Source organism: Tamandua tetradactyla, chromosome 19, assembly GCF_023851605.1.
Source record: "Tamandua tetradactyla isolate mTamTet1 chromosome 19, mTamTet1.pri, whole genome shotgun sequence".
In the NCBI taxonomy this organism is placed as follows: domain Eukaryota; kingdom Metazoa; phylum Chordata; class Mammalia; order Pilosa; family Myrmecophagidae; genus Tamandua; species Tamandua tetradactyla.
The window spans coordinates 52,639,631-52,648,300 of NC_135345.1; the positions used below are offsets into that span (position 1 = coordinate 52,639,631).

General features: G+C 39.8%; 1 pseudogene; it reads left to right on the forward strand.

Annotated features, from left to right (window-relative positions):
* The first annotated feature begins 6,224 nt into the window (after positions 1 to 6,224).
* On the forward strand, positions 6,225 to 7,266 carry LOC143663615 (macrophage scavenger receptor types I and II pseudogene; annotated as a pseudogene).
* Positions 7,267 to 8,670: the final 1,404 nt, after the last annotated feature.

Here is an 8,670-nt window from a genome sequence, read left to right on the forward strand (position 1 = left end):
ATCAGGGGGAATAGGACTGCAGTTACACAATGGGGGTAAAGAAGAGTTTTCTTGGAATATTGGAGATCCCCTAAGGCGTCTTTTAGTACTACCATGCCCTGTGACTAAAATCAATGGAAAACTGCAACAGCCCAATCCAGGCAGGACTACCAGCGGGTCTGAAACTTCAGGAATGAAGATTTGGGTCACCCCACCAGGCAAAGAACCATGGCCAGCTGAAGTGCTTACTGAGGGTGAAGGGAACATAGAATGGGTAGTGGAAGTAGGTAGTGATAAATATGAACTACAACCACATGATCAGTTACAGAAATGAGGACTGTGATGCTGTTTTGTTCCTGTTATACTATTTAAGTTTAAGAATGAATATTACCCAAGGACTTGCACCCTATTCTGGAGAGAGTTAATGTGTTTCCAGTTTTTGCAGAATAGTTGAGTATTGTTAGGTAAAAGAAAAAAAATGTGTGTTTAAATGTTTTTTATTTAGAAATTAGGTATGGTTTAAGGGGATATATATATAGCTACCAAGTTGACAAGGGGTGGACTGTCATGGTCAGGTTCATGTGTCAACTGGGCCAAGTGGCAGTACCTGTTTGTCTGGTTGGTCAAGTGCTGGCCTGTCTGTTGCAATGAGGACATTTCATAGAATTAGCTCATGATCACGTCAGCTGTATCCACAGCTGATTCCATTTGTAATCAGCCAAGGGGAGTGTCTTCTGAAATGAGTGATGTTCAATCTAATCACTAGAAGTCTTTTAAGGAGGATTCAGAAGAGACAGGCTCTCTTCCTGCTTTGGCTGATGTGGTAGTCAGATTCAGTTGTCAACTTGGCCAGGTGAAGGTGTCTAGTTCTGTTGCTGTGGACGTGAGCCAATGGTACATGAACCTCATCTGCTGCTGATTACATCTGCCACTGGGTAGGAGGCATGCCTGCTTCAATGAATGATGTTTGATTCAATTGACTGGTGCTTAAATGAGAGAGCTCAACATAGCACAGCCCAAGCAGCTCAGCATATCTCATCTCAGCACTCGCAGCTCAGCTCAGGCCTTTGGAGATGCAGAAAGAAAACTCCCTGGGGAAAGTTGTTGGAACCCAGAGGCCTGGAGAGAAGGCCAGCAGAGGTCACCCTGAGCCTTCCCATGTAAGAAAGAACCTCAGATGAAAGTTAGCTGCCTTTCCTCTGAAGAACTAATGAAATAAATCCCCTTTTATTAAAAACCAATCATCTCTGGTGTGTTGCATTCTGTCAGCTAGCAAACTAGAACAGCTGGCGAGCCTCTCCTGTGGAGTTCGTCCAGACCCTCCATCAGAATCGTCGGCCTCACAGCCTGCCCTGCAGATTTTGGACTCTGCGTTCCCGTGGTCACGTGAGACACTTTTATAAATTTTATATTTGCGAGTGTTCCCTGTTGATTCTGTTTCTCTAGAGATCCCTAACTAATACAAGTACCTAGGCACATTATTGTGAAATTTGAGAATATTAAGGAAAAAGAGAAAAGTTTAGCACTTTCAGAGAAACAAAGTATTTCATTCATAAAGAAACAAAGATTAGGCAAAAGATTTCTCATTAACTACAATTGAGTCTAGACAACAAATAAGCAATTCCTCCAAAGAATTGAAAGAAAATTATTTTCATCCTAGAATTTTATATGCTACCAAAATATCAGTAAAGTGTAGATAAAGTTATCATCAGGTATGTGGGGGACTCAGGAAGTTTATCCCTGCCCTCCCCCTCCTTTGTCAGAAGATAATTAAGGATATGCTCCAGCAAAATGGAGGAGTAAAACAAAAATCAGAAAGACATGGGATATAGAAACTGGAAAACAAAAGAGGGTGGGATATTTCCAGAGATGTGACACATTCAGACATGTGTGAGGCTGAAAAATGTGATAAAGACAAAGATGGAAGAAAAATAAAGATAATTTAGAAACATAAGGGGAAAAAAATCTATGTAAAATGTAATCAAAGCAAACCATTTGAAATCTGTAATGAATAATCTTCATAGAATCATAATAATGTGAATACTATTTACATCTTTGTATGGTTAGAATTAACCTATGGACAACCTTAATTATGCTCACAAAAAGAAGTTTTAATGCTTCAACCATGGTAACATAGTAGTCGAAACACAAATAGCAAAAATTGGGGATAAAATAAGATATTAAAGCTGCAGTGAAGGGTATGCGGTTTGCTATTTTTACTTTATAAAGACAAGAGTCAAGAGACAATCTTTGTATTTGATAATTCAAGAAATAATGATGAGTAGTGCATGTGTAGTTTAATGGTAGAATTTTCACCTGCCAAATAGAAGGCCAGGATTCAATTCCTGGCCCATGCAATCCAAAAAAATTTCAAGAAATGGTACTGCAGTGATGGGATATTCACACGGAAAAGAATGAAATGTGACCCCCACTACACGATGCTCAAAAAAAAAAAAAAAAAGCATAGAATTTTATATAAAGTTCCAGAGGTAACTAATAGAAGAACTGAAAAGAGTAATAAAACTATTTTGGAATGAATGGTGGGCAAACCATTTAGGTGGGCTGATCCCTCAATCATAGGAGGAAGTTAATAATTTTGAAAATTGATAAATAAAAAAGGAAGTAATACAGTGATATGCTTAGATACAGAAGAACCATCAAAGAAGAGAAACTATCAAAAATTACAAATAACTGTCTCTGGGAAGATGTTGACCAGGGGCCTATTGCTTTCTGTTCTAAAACTTTGTATATCATTTTAAAATAAAATCACGTTCTCATATTTCTTTGATAAATATTTGTTACCTCCTAATTCTCAGTGGGCAGGGGACACCTGCTCAGCATTTTCCTTTTGCAACCAGTCGTAAGGGTGGAAGTCAAAATATTGGACAGCCCCTCTCATATTAAACAAGACTTGGCTAAGTTTAAGGACACAGCACAAAAGTAATTTTTTTATTTTTTATTTTTCAAGGTCATTCACAGTTCCAAGTTCAGTCCCACATCCAGTAGAACGTTGGCTCCTACTGAAGGAAGATGCCCATGCCGCCCCACCAAAAAAAGGGAAAAATTGCTCTTGCTTAATTTGTTCACCCCTCAAGGTTTCTTTACATATTCTTTCCTCTCCTGACTGTCCTTTTATACACACGCCCACCACTTCTGCTTCACACACACTTCCACTACACACACTCACTATACTCACAACTCATTCACACACACCTACATACATTCACACATAGTCACATATACTCACATACATACAACCACAATCACACACTCACACACACCCACATACACTCACACATTTGCACACACTTACAACCAATCACACTCACATACACTTTTGATCCTTCTGTTCACCCCCAGAGCCTCTTGCCTACACTCTTTTAAGTGTGCCCTTTTTATCCTTATGCTCACCTACATCCATTACCCACCCTCACACAAACAAACAAACTCACACACAACTACACACCTTCACATACGTATACACATTCTCCCACAGCTGCATGCACAGATATATTTAAACACACATCCACATACATCATACTCACACACTCTTGCTCTGTCTGTTCACCCTTTTAAGATTTACTTTTTCATCCCTCTCCTAAATACTATCTCCACACCCAACACTTCCACTACCACATACACCTCTCGCCCATTTGGCAAACTCCCAGTCCTATATCAGACACACTTATAATACCCGACCCATGATGAAGTGTCAAAAAAATATTCATTGAATAAATGAGTCATAGCAAAGAGTGGGTATATATATGTCTGTTTTCCCATTATGCATGATCTCTTTAAAAGCAGGGACTGGGTCTTTTCGGGTATGACTCTTTAGCAGAGTGATTTAAGCAATAAATGAAAATTTGAAAGCACATTTGTTAAATTGGAAGGTATTAAATATTAAATGCAATTATGTAAATTTTAGTTCAACAAAAATTCCATAAATTTCAGTGTTTTAACCCCCTATTAATTCATACATTTTTGCTAAAGCTTCACTGTCTTAACACAAAGCCAATACTTTCGAACTCAAAACAATTTTTTGCACAATGCCTTCAGTGTTTTTACACTTTGAAAGAAGTTTATTTTCTCTATAATTTAAACAGGGTTAATTTATGATTGTGATATAATATATGCTATAACTTATAGCTAATATTATAACTTAAGCAGCTTAATTCATTTGAATTGTGAGTCCAAGCAAAAATAGAACTCACTAGAACTTGAGTTCTAGAGTTAGATTACCTGTGTTCAGATCTTTACTTCACCACATAATAACTGGTTATATTTGGGCAGAATATTTGACCTCTGTATGATTCAGTTTCTTCATCTGTCAAAAGGAGATAACAATAACAAGTACCTGTATTAGTTTGCCAAAGCTGCCAGAGTGCAATCTATCAGAAATGGTACGGCATTTAAAAAGGGAATTTAGTAAGTTGCAAGTCACAATTCTAAGGCTGTGAAAATGTCCAAATTTAAGGCAGCAACAAGAGGTTGCCTTCACTCAGGAAAGGTTGATGCCATCCAGAACACCTCTATCATTTGGGAAGCCATGTGTCTGGCATGTACTGGTCCTTGTTCCTGATTCTGTTGCTTCCAGCCTCTGATGCCAGTGGTTTCCCTTTTAAGTGTCTGTGGGCCTTCACTTAGCTCCTCCAGGACAGAACTCTGGGTTCTAGCTTGCTTAGCATCTCACGGGAAGGCCTTGATGATGTCTGCTGGGCTCTGCCACTGTCTAGGCATCTGCTCTCTCTGTCGACATTCCAAGCATCTCCAAACATCTGTGTCTCTGTCAGCTCTGAAGCAACTGTTCTCCAAGCATCTACATCTGAGCTTTCTCCAAATGTTTTTCCTTTTAAAGGACTCTAGTAAACTAATCAAGCCACTCAAATGGGTGGAGTCACAATACCATCTAATCAAAAGTTCACACCCACAATTGGGCATGTCACATCTGTGTGGAGAGAATATAATCAAAAGTTACCGCCCTATAATATTGAATCAGGATGAAAAGAAATGGCTGCCCCCACAAGAATGGGCTAGGATTAAAACATGGCTTTTCTGGGGTACATAAGAGTTTCAAATGGCACAGTTCCTAACAAGATTACTGAGTGTATTAAATGAGATAGTGCAGGGAAAGCAGTTAGCAGAGTGCCTGTTGTACAGTTCAATAAGTTCACTTTTTTGTAAGCTGCTTTCTGTTTATAAGAAGAAGCATGCTGGAGCTCTCACAAACGGAAACTAGAGGATGCAGAGATCAGGTGTGACTGCTGCCTGGCCCAAGAAGAGCCAGGAAACCAAGTGTTGAAGATGGAGTCTTCACGTGAGTCCTGAGAACACCTCTGCCAGAGGGCCAGACCTATTGCTAGACCGCTCAGATTCCCTCCTGCAAGTATTTATTGTGTGGCTGTGGCTGGCTTGGATTTTACTCACAGCCTTGGAAATAACATTGGAAATTGGAAGAAAAAGGTGGGCCTGCTAATGATGAGATAAAACCAGGAGACTGGAGCCGTGATAAGGTGGCAGATCAGAACAAAGCAGGCACTATGAAAAGAAAGGAGGAAAAAGAGAAGGCAAGAGCGGGCAGACAGTGAGAGACTGACAGAGGAAAGCATGCCTACCTGGCAGGCCCTTAAGTTCTCTCAGTGTTTTCCCATCATTCCTGAGCTTGGGCCTTACATACCCAGAATCTTGACTTTGTTTTTCCCATCAAGAATGGAACATCTTTTGGGAAGCAATTCCCAATTTTAAAAATCCATGAAAGGGTGGGCCATGGTGACTCAGCAGGCAGAGTTCTCGCCTGCCATGCCAGAGACCCTGGTTTGATTTCCGGTGCCTACCCATGCAAAAAAAAATCCATGAAAGGAAAAGGAATTCCTCTTATAGCCAATGTATTGTTTTTATAGTGAATGCATCTCCCCAAAGTCATGAATACTAGACTTTTCCCCTGGTACATAGTATTCTGCACTTGAGAAACAAAATCAACAACTAGAGGGTTGGTTCACAAGCAAAGCATAGGATCAAAGAATGGTCTAAAAGAGTATCTTGGAGAAGTCACCATGTGCATTGCTGTATGACAGCAAAGCCATGGCTCTTTGGCAGCCCACCCCAGAGCGCCAGCCAAGTCTTCTTGGAAAGAAAGCATTGCTTTTCTGACACTTTGATTTTGAACTTCTAGCCTCCAAACCTTGGGTGCTTTCTTAGAAGACATCCTTGCCCTGCAGAGAGCTGCAGACTCCATTGTACTGCTCATCATGGAGCAGTTGGATAGATTTCCTGAACACCAGGAGGCAGCTGATAACTGTTCAAAAGTAGCAAAATTTTGATGCTCACTCAATGATGGCTTTGCTTCTTGAAAATCCTAAAGATGGCCCTACCATTCAAGAAAAACTGAAGTCCTTTAAAGTGGGACTGATCGCCCTTTATCGCTTAGTGTTTGCAGTTCTTATACCTGTCATTGGAATCATGGCAGCTCCATTCCTAAAGTGGGAAATGAAGAATTGCACAGATGGTTCAATTAATGAAAATGGTATATCTGAAGGACTCACAGGAAAAGGAAATGGCAGTGAAGATGAAAGAATATTTAGAGAAGTTGTTATTGAACACATGAGCACCATGGAAAAGAGAATACAGTATATTTCCCATATAGAAATCAGTCTCATAGATTCAGAGCATTTCCAAAATTTCAGTTGGACGACTGACAAAGATTTAATGATTTTTTTCTCCAGCTAAGTACCTTATTTTCCTCAGTCAAAGCATACGGAACTCAGTAGATGAAATCTGTAAGTGCTTCATGAGTTTGAATGCCACTTTGCTTGATTCGCAGCTCAAGATAGAAACACTGAATGGCAAAGTCCAGGAGAATTCATTTAAACAACAAGAGGAGACCAGAAAACTAGAGGAGCTTGTGTGTAATGTATGAGCAAAAGTTATGTCTATGAAAGAACAAGGCATTTGGAACAGGAAATAAAAGATGAAGTGAAACCGTTGAATAATGTCACTAATGATCTCAGACTTAGAGACTGGGAACATTCTATGACACTGAGAAATATCACTTTAATTCAAGGTCCTCCTGGTCCCCTGGGTGAAATAGGAGACAAAGGTGCTTCTAGAGAAGGTGGTCCACAAGGAGTTCCAGGTCCAATAGATCCTCCAGATCTCAAAAGGTGATCGGAGAGCAATTGGCTTTCCTGGAAGTTGAGGATTCCCAGAGAAGACAGGGAGGCCAAGTAATCCCAGACAAAAAGGCCAGAAGGGAAAAAAAAAGGGAGTGTAAGCATTCTAAGACCAGTATAACTCCCTGATCACATTAGGGCAGAGCCCCTTTAAAATCAGTCGGGTTGGGCTGGATACTCTCTGCTACCATCTCAGTAAAAAGCCCTTCACGTCTGGACAAGTCATCAGCACAAGTGACTTCCAAGACCCTTTTGTAGCTCCTCCAACCAACTGACCTTGGTTCTGTGTCTGTCCTGGTTTCTGCATGGCTTCTTCTCCTGGTCTTTGGTGCTATTTGAGCCTCTACCATGCTCATATCTCTCCCGGCTCCAGGATTCCACCACCTCCGTTGCCCAGCATTCCTGGACGCCTTCAGGTACTGACTGGCCGGCTGCTCCAGCCAGTCCTCAGATGCTAGGCCAGGAACCCTAATGTTCTGGCTTCTAGGAGAAATCTCATGGATGCTGATTACATGTGGATTCTTTATATTTCAAAACATTATTCTTTTTTTTTTTTTTTTTTTTTAAAGGAAAGACAGAGAGAAGGAAGGAAGGAAGGAAGAAAGGGAAACATTTTTAAACATTTTCTTGTTTTATTGTATTCTGTTTCTCCGTTTTTGTTACATGGGCTGGGGCCGGGAATCGAACCGAGGTCCTCCGGCATAGCAGGCAAGCACTTTGCCCGCTGAGCCACCGCGGCCCGCCCCTCAAAACATTATTCTTAACCAGGGATAGGAGTAACATAGAAGATTCATCATTCAATCAGCAGAAGTCCATTGTGTATTTCTTAGAGCTGGGTATATAACATCTGATAATATATATATGTATATCATCTTTTGTCTTGTGGAGATGTTGCCATGAGAAACGTTGTCAAGTAAACAGGTAAATAATTCCAGGAGCAGAGCTAGATTGGGGGAAGAACAGGGCTCTATAAGTATTCAGAGGAGATCGTGATTTTTTAATTCATTAGAATTTTTTTAAAAGTTTATTGATTTGATATGTTTAGTTTACCTTCCTGTCTTCGAGTTCTCCAAGTTATAACATACTTTTTTCAAGTGGTAAAATGAGGTAAAAGTGAAATTTGGAAAGTTTATTCAATAATTTGAACAAAACCATAACTTTTTCCCTTAAATTGCCCAGTCATTCCAAGCAAAATCATTTTGATTATGAAAAATATGCTGATAATTTTTTATTCAACAAAGCTCTTTGTATTTTATGCTTTATGTAACTAGCATAGATTTCAGAAAAGAATATTTCAGTAGAACTGGAGATATTTTGTATAGGTAAAGAAAGAGATGAAAATAGGAAAGCAGAGACAGACTAAAAAAAAGGAGAAGGAAACCAAGGGATTCCATGTTGTTCATGTCTTTCTATTGATCAACAAACTAAAATTTCACATTGTCCATTCCTTCCCTTCTTAATCCATAGCCTCAGTGTTATGGGTTACACCATTAATGTTCTCATATCATTCTTAAGTGCATCTTAT